The sequence below is a fragment of the Grus americana genome, chromosome 13 (genome assembly GCF_028858705.1).
Source record: "Grus americana isolate bGruAme1 chromosome 13, bGruAme1.mat, whole genome shotgun sequence".
In the NCBI taxonomy this organism is placed as follows: domain Eukaryota; kingdom Metazoa; phylum Chordata; class Aves; order Gruiformes; family Gruidae; genus Grus; species Grus americana.
The window spans coordinates 14,170,145-14,185,239 of NC_072864.1; the positions used below are offsets into that span (position 1 = coordinate 14,170,145).

Sequence of the window (15,095 nt, forward strand, 5' to 3'; positions counted from 1 at the left end):
CTGATCACACACCAATGCAGCCACACTACTAGGCTCTGTTAATTTTCATCCCAAGTGAAAAATAACAAAACATAGAATGATGGCTATTTAAAGTAATTTTTAATTATGTACTGCTATATTGCATCCTACTGTAGATTAGAGAAACCACAGCCAAGTGCCTCTAATTTAGGTGCATAAACACAGAATGGGAGCAACATGACTACTAATTAATCCTCAGAAATTATTCAAAAAAAGAAATCAGAGCAAATTAGCTAGCGAGAAAAGGCGCTCTCCTCCCCTTGTACAGTCTGCCTCCCTTGCGGAAAAGGCTAGCCAAACATCAACATGGGTCCAAAAGAGGTACTTGGTTTCTGCTTTGTGCCACTGAATTTCTAAGATGCATCTCTTTTTGTGTTACAGTCAGCTGAATGGACTGAGGAGAGTCAGAAAAGCAAAGGAAAAACTTGATTAACGTGGATTATATGACCAAATAGTTCAGGTATTAATTAAATAGCCCATATATTAATTATAGCCCAACATCTCACTTATTCAATAAAATCTTTTATATGCCAATCACACACAAATAAATAATCAAATAAACTATGTATATTTTATTTCATGGTGCCAGTTACCTAATGAAGCTTCTACCAATGCTAAACATGCCTATGCAGACATACAAAGCTCAGAGATCCTGACCATGGTTCCTTTCAGAGGGTTTTCTGCCTTCTGGCTCTCTAACTTGAAATAAATTTGCAACACATTAAAACACTGCACTGCATAGCCCTTTCAGAAAAAGGTTAATTAAAAACAAATACAGTAGGTAAGTCCCTCTTTCAAAACTGCTCAATTCAACCACAGGCAGCTTTGAATCTCTACAGCAACAGACACCAGGTACCATCAACAACCCCACAAGCCCTCACTGGCCCTCGGGCACTGGGAAATACAGTGCCTCCCACCCCAGCCCTACCTGCCTGCCCCACAGGCAGTGAAACAGGCAAGTCTCATCATGTGACAAAGGTACATTGGGAAAAGCTAAGACGGAAGGAGCAGTAACAGCTCCAGAAGTTGCAAGGAGCAGTGGAGGAGGAACGAAGCAAGCAGTAAGACTGAGCAGCTCAAATACAAACAATACCAAAAAACATCCTAGCTGAAGAATAGCTTTTCCTCAGGCCATGGTTAACAAGACAACTTCTCCTGTCCTCACCCACCACAGTCAGTGCTGCTGGTTTTTGAGTAAGCTCCAAATAGTAGTTATATTCCCACTCAGGGAAGTGGTTGAGTCACCATCCCTGAAGGTATTTAAAAGACCTGTAGACACGGCGCTTCGGGACATGGTTTAGTGGTGGACTTGGTAGCCCTAGGTTAACAGTGGACTCAATGATCTTAAAGGTCTTTGCCAACCTAAATGATTCTATGATTCAACAAAAATTTTGAGGAGTCAAAAAAAAAATGAAACTGGGAAGAAAAACAAGACCACTGTGAAAATAGAGCAATAAGGTCATTTAAAAAGCACTATTTTCCTTCTCAGCATTTGGGCTAGTACAGAAGGACCATATCACCATAACACAAGTTATTTTTACAGCCAGAAGTAGCTTTGTGCTATTTCCACTGCATTCAGACTCTAGAAGCTAGGAGGGGTATCCACACTCATCCTAGCTTTCGCTGGGATCTGGCTAAGCTTCATCAATCCATCTGAAGAACCAGATCCCATGTCTACCCAGAGCCATGAGGACCAGTTCCCTCACTGTCCATCAGTGGGATCAGCTGCAATGACCTCCACGAGGATCAAAAACAAGTCTTACAGTCTTTTCTGTCCAATACTCAGCTGTAAGGAAAATCAGTGTCTCTAGGGATACAAGAAACAGGCAGAAATAACCATAATAATAATAAAAATAGATCATCAGCAATGCTACAGCAAAAATGTTACGAACACTAAAACATAAGACTTCTGAATTTTTAAAAAAATTTACTTTTAGAACACAGGCTGTAAAAACTGGCTAAAAAAGGGATTTTCATTTATCTTTATGAATATTGTTTTATACTATAAAAGTTTTATCTTATGTCCAAACAAAGGCAAAAGTACCTGTGTATATTCTTTCTATTCTTGGTACCATTTATTTAGTGGAGGTTTTATTCTTCCAATAAAGCATATATTCACTCTTGCCTAGTAGGTATCATCCAAGTATCATCCAATTTATTCATCACAATAACAGATCTGCATTTCAACAGTCATTTGCAGACAAGTTCCAGCATCAAGTTAAAATAATATATTAATAAAACCAAACTGCAGGACAACTTGGAGAGAATATGAAGGGACAAAATCACTCCCGGGAGCAGAAAGAGAAAAAAAATAATTGCCAGTTTTCTGCTGGCTCAAAGACAGATTTCTACCTCCTGCAGAGCTCTTCAGTAAACCAGGCTCCAGGAGAGGAACATCGCCTGTGTCTGTTGGAAACAGAAAACTGTACCAAGAGCACTTGTTTTGTAGGTAGATGTTTCATAGCTAGAACAAATTTTCCATCACTGAATCTCTTTCCTACCCCACCTGCAAAGACCCCAGACATAATTGCCATGTGTGACAAGCTTGAGCTTTTCTTGTCTTTTTATTCCCCAGCACTTCCAGAGTATTATAGCCCCAGCAGCTACCCCCAAACGAGGGGACAGTGGCAGCATGCCACCTGCACTGCACTGGCCTCCCACACCAAATCTGGCTCCTTGTGCCATGGCTATTTGCCATTACCAGATGCAGGGAGCTGAACATGACAGTACAAGGCACTAAGGAGCTCAAACCCCCTGTACTCTTCACCACTTGTTCTCTCACCCCCACTGCCAGTCAAAAGGAGAGTATTACTCCTGAGTTCAGCCACAGGCAGAAAGTGGTTCAAAAGGGGCAGATAACAGTTTATTTAAGCCAAGACATTTTTCTTCATTAGGTTTCCTGGAGTGACTGAATGGTATAGAGGATGCTTTAAGCCTGAAGAGGATGGAAGTGGGTGAAAAGATTGAAGAATAGCCACAAGAGTTCCTTTTCTCCAGGGAAAAATCTGTTGAATTAATTTAACAGGGAAATGACACCACCCAACTGTTCAGTTGAGATCTGAACAACATCTTTAATGAATAAAATATTAGCACTAGAAAGCACGTTTATACTCTCCTGTAAGAGAGCTTATAAGCAAACCATAAACAAACTATGGCAACAAAAAGGCAACGTACTTGTAAATATTCATGACATTTTCTATTCCACTTTATTTTCATCCTAAAATTGCTCAAGGCCCAAATCTTTTCTTGAAGACAGTTGCATTAAAATAAAAAGGAGTAAAGGTACAAAGGTCAATCTCACCACGCACAATCCTTCTTCATTATGAATTTATGATATGATGGCTCTTTTTATGAAAAAAGTAATGCCAGAATTAATTAGAATCCATACACTTTAATCCACTACAGAAATTAATTCCTTGTACAAGTGCCTTTGGGATTGCTACTATCTCTAGATTTTTTTAAAACTTTTTTTAACTAGGCAAATTTTTCCATATCATTGCAAATGAATGCAAAAGATGGAGGCCACCATAATTAATTAGTTTATCAGGGAAGAAGCAGGTAGCTTATGGATCACCACAGGTGCAAGCTTGTACCATAACTAGGTACAAAGACCTGTTTATATTCCTGTTTCAGAACAAATACTCATAATCAGCATATTGCTATGGCTGGCAACAGTTTCACCCTGCCACAGAACAGAACACCAACTGCATCAGCTACAGAGCACCATACATACTCCCTAGATATTATTATAACCTCAGTAATTTTAGCAGATTTATTTGAATGGCTATTTTATCTTTTATAATTTGCATACCAAGTATTTTCTCTTGATAGTGCTTTTCCATTTAACATTGTATTAAGCATACTGATAATCTCATGTTATAAATGACTCAATTTATCATCTTCTCTTGCCATCGGCTATTTGCAAGCAAGAATGCTAGTGATACTCAGTAAAGCTGCTGCTGCACTTTCATTTCACATTTAGGGTTTTATTTCACACTGAGAAATACAACATTGTACTACATCAGACAGCCACCTGGGAGGATAAGGGGAGTTTATAGAAAATTACTCTCTCACAGGTTTGAATCACTTTTGCTTTGGAAATCCTTCTGCAAATTGCAGTTTGCAAGGCATAAACAGGAATAACACTAGGTATATGGCTCCCCTCAGAATTTCCAGCTAGTTTTCTGAACTGAAGACTCACCCATGGAACTAATACTGCAGAGTTTTCTCAAGGTTTGTAAAATCCCATATCTACACTGGGTTAAGGATGCTGAACTAAGCCAGGTGTTGGTACAAACTGGCTGTGTTGTGAGCTTGTACAAAGAGAGCTCCTCAAGCATCAGTACTCAGCACAATCAACACAGTGGTTGTTTTGTGAGCAACTTCCCATGCTTGCTTTGGCTTATTTTATAAGAATGAAGTGTCAGGATTTTAATGCCCTGTATATTCTCTGCACTACCTTGACCTTTCTAGTGTTCTGCAGTTTGACTCACTGGCAAATCTTATTTATAGCCATAACACACCAAACAGAGCTGCAGCACGAGCAATGCTGACACATAAAACACCTCCAAAGGGGACAGTTGATGAAAGGGCTTGATAGGAATTTCCTGGCAATTAGAAACTTCCCGGATATTCAGTAACAAAAAAAGAAAGATCAGCTCCAAGCACAGAAAACCAAATAACCTGCAGATTAAGTACCAGAAAGAATTTTATCCAACAGCTGCCTTTTGGAGGTCTTGGTCACAGATGATGAAAGGCTGCTTCACCAGCTATATTTACACTGGAGTCATATACTCTAGGGTAGCTCCATTGATTACAGTAACAGCAGAGCCTATAGTTTTAAACAATTCTCAGATGTTAGATGCTGCAGTGTAAAGACCTTTAGTCGTAACAGCATGAGAATCATCATTACCCCAGTCATTTTCCACTCTTCAGATAGCCACTATATGGTGCTTTAGCTCAGCCATAGGCACAAGAAAGGAGGGTTGTTTCGTGGAGGGGTTTTTGGGATTGGGTTGTTGGGTTGGGGTTGTTGGTTTTTTGGGGGTTTTTTTTCAGTTTTTTGTGTTTAATTTTTGGTGCTGGAACTTATTTTTAAAAAAAGCACAAAACACTTGCACCCGAATATTAGCAAGAAACAACTTCTTATCTTGCTGTGTCAGACTGAGCCATTTCACGGTCACAGCTTAAGTCTGAAAAAGCCGAGACAAGTGATGAAACAGTAAGAGGGAGACCTCAGAGAATAGACTGGAGTCATACCAACAATTTCTGGGGGTAAACACATAATTTAGAATAGTTTATTCTTAGAAAACAAATCAGAAACCAACAGTCACATTATTACAAGAATTAATTTAACTTTTTTTACAAGTCATCAAAAACCAAAGCAGAATATTCTGCTGTGCAAGCATGCTGGACTCCCACATCACCTCAGTTTCTCAAAACTCCTTTTACACAGGCAACATTACAAAGTTAAATTTTTTCCCTGGTTCCATTAATAAGAGAAAGAGACAGCAAGGGGATTATTTGCTATTAGGATTATTTATTTCTACTTATTTTCAGTGTGATCCAATGCTTGTTTAAATCCACAGGAATAAAAGTTTCAGACTTTTTTTTCTCCTTACCTCTCTCAACTGTCTGAGCTTTCTTACCTTCTTTCAAGGTTTACCTTTCCCCAGCACTCTGTTGTTAACTTTCCATATTTTTGAGCCCGTCTCCTCCCTCTGTGTGGCCTCTTCCATCTGGCTCATATGAACTACAGTGCAACAGTTAAAAGGGGACTAGAGGGAGTTCTAGGATGTTCTTAGGTCTCATCAACTGCATGTGGCTTAACTACCACCAACCTTAAGAGGAAGGATGACCTGATACAGATTGTTCTCCCAACCTTCCATGCTCCCACTCTGGAGTAATTAGGAACATTCAAACTGAGAATTTAGCACACAGTAAACTAGTGCATGACTAGCACATCACTGGCATAGCAATTTGTGCAAGCACAGCTACCTTAATCTCAGGCTTAAAACGACAACAAACAAAAAACCCAACACAAACCCAAACCACTCCACTTCCCCACCACCACCAAAAAAAATAATTAAAAACACCAAAAAGACAAGACAACCAGACAAAACTGTTTAAGTTATCCTAGCTGATTTTCCTTGAATCAAAACCAGGGCTTGATCACACAAGCAACTTCGCTGCAGGTTGGAGAGTATTCTATGGCATTGGCATGGCTGAATCTGGACAATGACAGTCCACATCTATGGTTAAGGCAGTAACTGTTCTCTTACAATCAGGTGGTCCAACTAAAACTTGAAAATATTCTACATGGCAGAAGAGTTGCACAAACATTATTTAGACCACAATAAGTCATCTAATTATTATTAATTTAGTTAGGTTTAGTTTGCAGGTACACACAGTTCTTACAACACTCATACTGCAATATGCCCATCTTACTATACAAAAACTAATTTAATACAGTTGCCATTAAGACAAAAAGTAAGAATTGAAGGAGGTTTTCTTATTTTCTCTGATACGTACTGCAAACAGTGAGTGGCTGAATATTCTCCAATATTTTCCTTATTTATTTACTGAGTGTTATCTATAGTGGTCCCTAAGGAGTCCATTTATTGTAGAACTTGTAATTTATATTATTTGGACACATATTACTTAGGGACGTTTTGTTGGCTTGCTTTTTTTTTTTTAAATCAAGAAAAGCTTACAAATAATATTACTTCCACTTACAATCTGACTCTTTCTATAGTCCAAATAACTCTTCCAATATTCAAACTACTCTAAACTGCACAGCTGTTTCACAGCAAGTGCCAGGCCTGTCCTGGAATCTCTGAGGGGCAGGAAGAAAGTCTATAGGTCAGTTCAGGCTATATTGTTCTCTTCCCAACAGCTACCTTTGCCGAAGGTCAGTGAGTCACTGTCAGGCTCCCAACTTAAACAGTTCTGAAAATGGGGGGGTTGGAGCGTGTTAGTTTTGCCTTTTGGTTGTTTGGTTTGGTTTTAAATCCAGTGGTTCTTTACTAGTATGTATGTAATGCTTGCAGGAAAAGCTATTGTTAGAGGCTTACAAACTTTCCAAAAAGTCTAAGAAAGAAGTACATACTACTGCAGCAAATTTGATTTATCTCCTTTTATAAACAGAAAAATAACCTGACTTGCAGTGCTGCACATTCCAAATCTCCCCACTTTTTCAGTAATGCAAAGGGAAAAAAAGGGAGAGGGAGGTAGAGAAAACGTTGAGCACAAGTACTTGCTGAAGGGCAAACAAAGCATTTTTATTAAACATTTTGTTTTTGCATACTGAGGCTTAGAGACAAGATCCAATATTAGGTTGAAAGATCATGCACTTGCTGTATGTACATACACCCGTGCAAAGTTTTCCATTTTGGTATAGTTATAAGCTCTGAGAAAACTGTTTAACAGGCAGCTCAGCTGTTTTCTTCAGCAATGACAATCCCAACAGCCATTAAAGGCAGGAAAATATCTGATACTGTCATCCTATCTAAACAATGCAGCTTGGAAGAATTAAATTGCTTAGTGTATTTCAAGCCTGCAGTAATGAAAATAGAAGCATACCAAAGCACATCAGGGACATTGTTTACACAGCTTTTTAGGCGTTAATTCCGAAACATGCATTATCAAAAAGTGTATTATTCCATTAGAAACACACAGAGATGAAAAGTGCTGAGAGTCTCCAAAACATTTCAAAGCCATGTTCTTTTTAATTCTTTTTTTTTTTTAATAAAACTGCCAAAGTACTAAATAATTCAAGATAATTAAGGGATGTTATATCATTAATAACAACACATTTCTAATAGAACCTTGATACTTTGTGAAGAAGAGTTTTTGTTTTTTCTTTAAAACACCTTGTTCTTTTACAAGTGTTTGTCTCTGCACTCTCTTGTCTGTGCATAGGTGAATGTTATTCCAGATCAAGCAATAGCAGCTTTAATTTCACCGGTTCCTAAGTAAACCACTCCCAAAACTACTATGGGTCAGTGTTCACTCCCTCCCACTCACAACTAAGAAGGTCTCTACATGAGGAAATATGTGGGTTCAAGCCTCTAATATTCCTCTTAAGCCACTAAAACCAGATTTGTTCAAATACCTCAAGAGATTACTCAGTTCACAATATTGAAATCCCCCAAGAGTGTATGACCTTACATTATTATTTTAACTGAAGACACTACTGTTCTTTTATGCTGGAAGAAAGGTGTAATTCAAGAATTTCAGTATGTACAAAAGTTTAAAACAGTGAAGCTCAAGATTTTCCTACTTTGTCAGGTTTGTGAATCTGTAAAAGATCTCTGGAGGTTCTGGTCATGTGACTAGGCTTAGTAGCTCTAATGAAGGTAACCACACAACTCTATCTGGAAAGGAAAGTAGGTCACCACCCAGTAATTCTTGCTCTCTACCCCAGGTCCCCTTGTTTTCCTAAGATCACACCCAGATGTACGTAGGCAGTCTAAAGCTCACTAAACATAGCCAAATTGACAACAGGACCCAGAATTTGTAGAAGCCTTTTTTCCCGGCACTGCCTGCAGGTGTAACTTGACTTCAGCAGAACCCTTCAATAAAGGGAAAACTTCTTACCTATTACAACCACAGAGATAGGTTTCAGGGTGCACAAACTCTTCAGCACCAAAATTACAAGAAAGATTAAGAGCAGTGCTTTTCTGAAGCTCCCAGCATTCCATATTTGAGTTGGCAGTATTGTCACCTATGGTCATCTTCTCAGTTTAAGATGTCTCTAGAAACTTGAGTTCCTAACACTATCAGGCACCTTCTAATTTCAAAATTGTATGTGACAAAAGAATGGCAGCTTCTTTGTTTACATTTCAAGGAGACCAAGGACCTACTATCCTTTGGCTACTTAGCTGTAATTTAAGCAAGGCAGAGGAAGAACATAGGCTTCTATCCAGGCCATGTTTAATCCACTTACTGTGCTGTGTCTGTATATACAAGTTACCATTTAAGCTTTTAATACATCTGAAAACCCTGATAAACAGTGCAAAATGTGCAAGTACACCAGGACCTGCTTCAGAGGCTTTGGGATGTTGGGGAAATCCAAAATCCAGGTAGCACTGCATCTTTCCTTTGCAGGCAATCCTCAGCACAGACCAGGCAAGGCACTTCTGGCTGAGTTGCCCTGCTCTCCTTACTCTAACATCTCACTTTTCCATTTATTTTTTTTTTCTTTGCCAGAAAGCCAACTTTTTCTTGCTCAAAGAAGAATTGCGCAATTTTATAATGGCAAATAATTACAGTTGTAAAGAGCTTCAAAACAAGAAACAGTACAGAAATAAATAGTATGTGGTATGATTACATATTTCTTTCATCTGTAACATTCAAACACTGGATTTATATTATCCCCACACACACACCCCTTTCTAAAATGTATGAACTGCAGTTGGATCTTCTGCAAGTCAACATAGTATTTAGTATTTAATTTGGGAAATGCTGAATAGGCCCTACATATATATTCAAAAGATCAGCCTGTTGACATCTGAGTCCTTTGGCTTCTTCCTCTAGGCATAACTCTACTTTTGTTTTTAGATTTCTGCATTTTCTACAAAATTGCCACTTTCTATGATTATTTCTTGGCATGTCTGGGTTGGTTGTTTTTTGGGTTTTTTGGGGGTTTTTTTTGAGAACTTTATCCTCTCCAAAAAGAATATTTCTATGTTCTGCCAGCATAGCATTCTTTCCAAAGAGAGAATTAAGATCAAACATCCTCAGCAAACAAACATATTAGCATTATGTTGTTTCATCCAATTTCTTTCAACTCTACAGAAACAGAAGAGAGCAGGTAAAGAAAAAACCCAAATTCATTGTTACAAGAGGCAACCAAGATGCTTGAGGATGAAACATTCCCCTCACACAAAGCAAATACGAAGGTGCAAACTCAGATCTGTACCTAGGAATTCATTTTTTCTATAATCATCACAGAAGACAGGCATCTTCAAAAGCTGAGACAAACATCTACATTTAGCTGCTGCAGTGACATGGTACTAACACCATTCTAGGAGTTTCTCCATCCAAGTCAGGGGAAGGATCTAAAGTCACACAATTTTATATATTTATATATATATTTCACCACCAGCTGGTGTCACCATCCACCTTAAATTTATGCCAGGTTATTTCATACTTATCTTGATCCTCATCAAGTCACAGAGGAAAAAGTTTAATGTTTAGAAATAAGAAGCACTGACACTGTATTGTATATACTATCATCTGATTGGTCTTATTTTCATTTGTAAAAGATCTGAATAAAGAAAATTCCCCAAATAAATGAATTAAGAAATTTTTTACTGCTTTTGTACATTATTATTTTCACCTCCTTTTTTACATTGTTTGTACCAACAGCAATCTCCACAAAAATGGATTGATGTGTAGGAAAATTCACTTTGGGCATAGCAGTAACTATTACTTGTACTTGGAATCACACTTTTCTACATCAGGACAGGTTGACTATGTGCACTGGGGATTACTAACTTGTTTTTGTGCAAGAGAGGTATAAAGAAACCATTAGTTAGGAAGATATAAGGAGGGAGAAATGTTTGTTTTCAAATCTACATGGCAAGATGAATTTCCTCCTACGATATTTAAAGAACTGGCTGATGAAAACAGTACAAAGGATTCAACTTAAGAATGGCAAGTGTGGCATACCTATGGAAAAGGAAGAACTGGATAGTTACAGAGAAATAGCAGAACAAATAATGACCGGGTTTCACTCCACGGAAGATAAACAGCAAGCATGATTTATCACAAAGACCTACCAAGTTAATCTAATCTCCTCCTGTAGACAGGTAACACACTTCATAAAAATAAAATAGCAATAATGTTTTACCTACATCTTGAAAAAAAAAAAACATTAAGCCATATTAGAATTATGGCATCAGAATGTCTTCCAAAGACATGCAGCACACAATAGTCTGTGTACACAACCAGCCTTTCCATGAAAATACCAGCAATTTCCTGCCAAAGAGAAAGGCTGTGCTGAAGGGGAGTCTGCAGCTGTGAATCCTTTGAGTCAGTCCTATCAAGTACCATAATGACATGGTTAATGAACTAAGGATTTTGATTATTCAATTTGCAAAAGCTGGAAGGGCCATGAAAAACAGTGGGAGCCTGGATAGAACTCGGTGATCTTGAAGATGTGCTCTGGAAAAAGACAGATGACCAAAAGGTACAAGACTTCAGCAGAAGCAATCAGCTACTGCAGTAAAACTGACATTGTTCTGGATGTTGTATAGCAACACATCACAAGCAGTTTAGCATAAAGAAGCAAAGACTGAGGCAAGAGTCCACAACTTTACTGACATATATACAAATTTGCTGCAGAGAACACTTTGCACCTTTGTGTCCGTGTTGAATATGGACAATAGCAGCATTCTTAAACTGTGACAAAAGTATTCAGAATAAATAATGAACATAAAAAAAAACAACATAGAAGCTTAATGGGGAGTACAGGTCCCTGCGAGGAATAGCACAGGCCTATTTTATCCTGCTTCAGAGAAGAGTGCAGTATCAGAGGGTCCTGAAGGTCCCCCTTCCCAGCCCTGCGATACTAGGGCCTCATGTTTTGTTCACTGCTGTCTATTTAACATCATTTTTCATTTCCTTACATCTTCATTTCCTCTAGTAGCCTTATTTAATCTTCAATGTAACTCTTACCACATTTGTGAATTAACATCTTTGTCACATTAGCACATCATTTTCTAGAAGATCACCAATACTTTACTGCCTTCCTTTATATCTCATTACAGGATCCTTAAGCATAACACCCACTGAGTTTCCAGACTTGAAATCTCAAGTGTGGTACAGCTAGAAAGTCTAGCCTGCTGTGATCAGTCTCCCACATGATTTGCCCAATATTAAAGGTAAGGTAGCAGAAATCCAAACTATCCTTTTTTTTTTTCTTTTGTTCCCTGTGTTGGGTTTGCATGGCAAGGTTTTGGTAGCAGGGGGGCTACAGGGGTGGCTTCTGTGAGAAGCTGCTAGAAGCTTCCCCTGTGTCTGACAGAGCCAATGCCAGCCGGCTCCAAGACGGGCCCGCTGCTGGCCAAGGCCAAGCCAATCAGCCCCTCTGTGATAACATATTTAAGAAGGGAAAAAAAAAACAGAGAGACAGCTTTTGCAGCCAGAGAGAGGAGTGAGAAGATGTAGGAAACTCTGCAGACACCAAGGTCAGTGCAGAAGGAGGGGGAGGAGGTGCTCCAGGTGCCGGAGCAGAGATCCCCCTGCAGCCCCTGGTGAAGGCCATGGTGAAGCAGGCTGTCCCCCTGCAGCCCATGGAGGAAGGATGAGGGGGTGTAGAGATTCCACCTGCAGCCTGTGGAGGACCCCATGCTGGAGCAGGTGGAGGCACCTGAAGGAGGCTGTGGCCCCGTGGGAAGCCCACGCTGGAGCAAGTTCCTGGCAGGACCTGTGGACCCGTGGAGAGAGGAGCCCACGCCAGAGCAGGTTTGCTGGCAGGACTTGTGACCCCGTGGAGGACCCCACTCTGGAGCAGTTTGCTCCTGAAAGTCTGCACCCCGTGGGAGACACACATGCTAGAGCAGTTCGTGAAGGATTTTGCTTAGTAATAAATTAGATGAATTCCCTCTCTAAGTTCCGTCTGTTTTGCTCGCGACAACAATTAGTGAGTGATCTCTCCCTGTCCTTATCTCGACACACAAGCTTTTCATTGTACTTTTTCTCCCCTGTCTGGTGAATAAGGGGAGTGAGAGAGCGGCTCTGGTGGGCACCTGGCCCCCAGCCGGGGTCAACCCACCACAGTCCCCCACTTCTGATATTAGCAGCAACAGAAAACAGAAGTTGCTGTAAGCATCTGGAAGTTGAATACTGGCCTGGCCTCTCAGCACCCAACCCAAAATCCTCATTTTGTCAAATGAAGAGACTAAAATTGCAGCTTGTGTCATGTGGAAAAGCATAACAGAGCATTAGCAATAAAGAACATGGATATACACAGAAGAGTAATAAGTAGAAAAATTTAGCTTTCAATTATAGCTCACTGAAAAAGCCATACTTGACTATTTCTTGTTTTCCAAATATTTTACTCCATTCTTTTGTGCTCTGCTAGTTTCTATTCAGAGCCACATATTCATTTCTGTGTAAGACCACTCACAAAGTTTGAGTGAAAAACCTAGTAGTTGCCAATAAAATTGGTTGCAGGGGCAAAAAAAGTACAAAAGCCATAAACACAGACACAGCGGCAGTATCCTTGGATACTGTAAAGAGGTAGTATCAATTAGCACTTTATAATGAAGAAATAAAAAGCATCTTAATATTAGAAGGTAAATAAAATTAAAGACTAAGGTCTTGTATATTAAAACTCCCATGAACTATAAGTGAACTTTTAACGGCATCTCACTAATCACTAATTTCTTGAGAACACTTACTAATTAAGCTGTCGTAACCCAAAATTGCTGAAGCAGTTCAGCAACTACAAAGAAGTAGTCTTCTGTTTTAAGATAAGACTTCAGCATTTCTAGTGTCTCAGGAAGCTGAGATCAGTTGCACTGCAAATTAGTCATCTAAAATAAAAAGTAAAATACTTCAAGACAGTTTTCCTGAAGCCCACAGAGCAGAGGAAAGATTACAGCAGATTAGTAACACACAGACAATTGTTTAATGCTAATAAAAGCCATCTGAATCACAGAAGAGAGAGAAGGAAGAGCAGGGAAAAGAAAAAGGCTCACCAAAATGCATTCCTGATTGCCTAGCAAGGTCAAGTCCTGCCCAACTTGGGTAGTTCCCATCATGTTCTGTGATTTCCAAAGGTTTGCACAATAGAGAGTTCCCTGTTTTCACTGAAAGGAATAAGCTGGTTTTATCAAAAAGAGATCATATAGCTTTGTGGATATATGCATTACAATCCAAATGAAGAAGTGTAATGACATGGCCATTCTTGAAGACATGTCTCTGATTCCTAATAATTTTTCCCCAAATTATTTTTTTTTTAAAATGAGACCTCAGTCATTTACTTTTATTCTATTAGTGTCTCAAAAAATGATTGTAATCCCTACAGCATATAGGAAGAGGGGGCACGATGCTTTAGGATACGCTAGTCAAAATGAAGATATAGCTGCAATTATCAGATTAAAATCATATGAGAAATTCTACAAATACATGAAATATCCATTCCCTAAAGCTTATGATAGCACAAATCAGAAAATAGAGGAAAAAAGCAAACATTCAAAAAATTAGCAGGGACTGAAAAAGATTGCTAAAGGATCTGATCAAGTGTTCTGTTCCAAAAGAACAGCTTTAGATCCAAGGATTTTCCCTCTCTGATGCTGAATCACATTGGAATTCTCCACCTCTCCACACACACACAATCCCCATTTAAATCAATTCAGCCTCAGATTCTCTTTGGTGACTTTCTGGATTTCTATAGAAAGCATCTTGCAATTTTACAAATTCTGCAGAGGCTCTATGAATTGAAATTTTTCTCCTCCCAGTAATGAAATGAAGATAGTCATCGCACTTATCTGTAGTAGAAATTAATATCTTGCCTTTATTATAAACAGATACAGGAACAGACTCTGATGCAGTTGCTTGCACACATACAAATGAGATCAATTTTTATCCTACTTGAGGGACAATATGATTTCACTAGGTAGTGGGAAGATTAAATTATTTAAAACAAAGGCAAAGTTAAATATATAGCAAAGATAAATGAGTGTTATTTGCTAGCACACAAGCATGCTAAGCCTAAATGCAACAATTTCCCAGTAAATAAAATTAAGAGACACATGGAGAAAGCAACTCAAAGCTGAAACAATTGTGCTCTCCCATCTTCCTCATTAAAAGTTTATATTGAGAAGCAATGATTGTATCTTTTTAAGCAAGTGACTGGCTTACATTGACCATTTATAGATAAGAAAGGAATTTTTTGTTTCTGTACTTACATCAAAATAGTGTTAAAAGAGGTTACTACAGATTATCTCTGCCAAAGCCCCCTTCATTTCACAATAGGATTATATCTAATAATTATTAGGGAAAAAACCTCAACACATACACGATATATGCTAAAAAAGCATTTAAGAGTTAAGGAATACATTTTC

The 15,095-nt window shown here is 38.7% G+C and overlaps 1 long non-coding RNA gene across 1 annotated transcript in view; it reads right to left on the bottom strand.

Moving 5' to 3' along the window:
* LOC129212254 (uncharacterized) overlaps positions 1–15,095 on the bottom strand; it is a 244,246-nt gene that overhangs the window by 91,224 nt on the left and 137,927 nt on the right. The window lies entirely within an intron of this gene.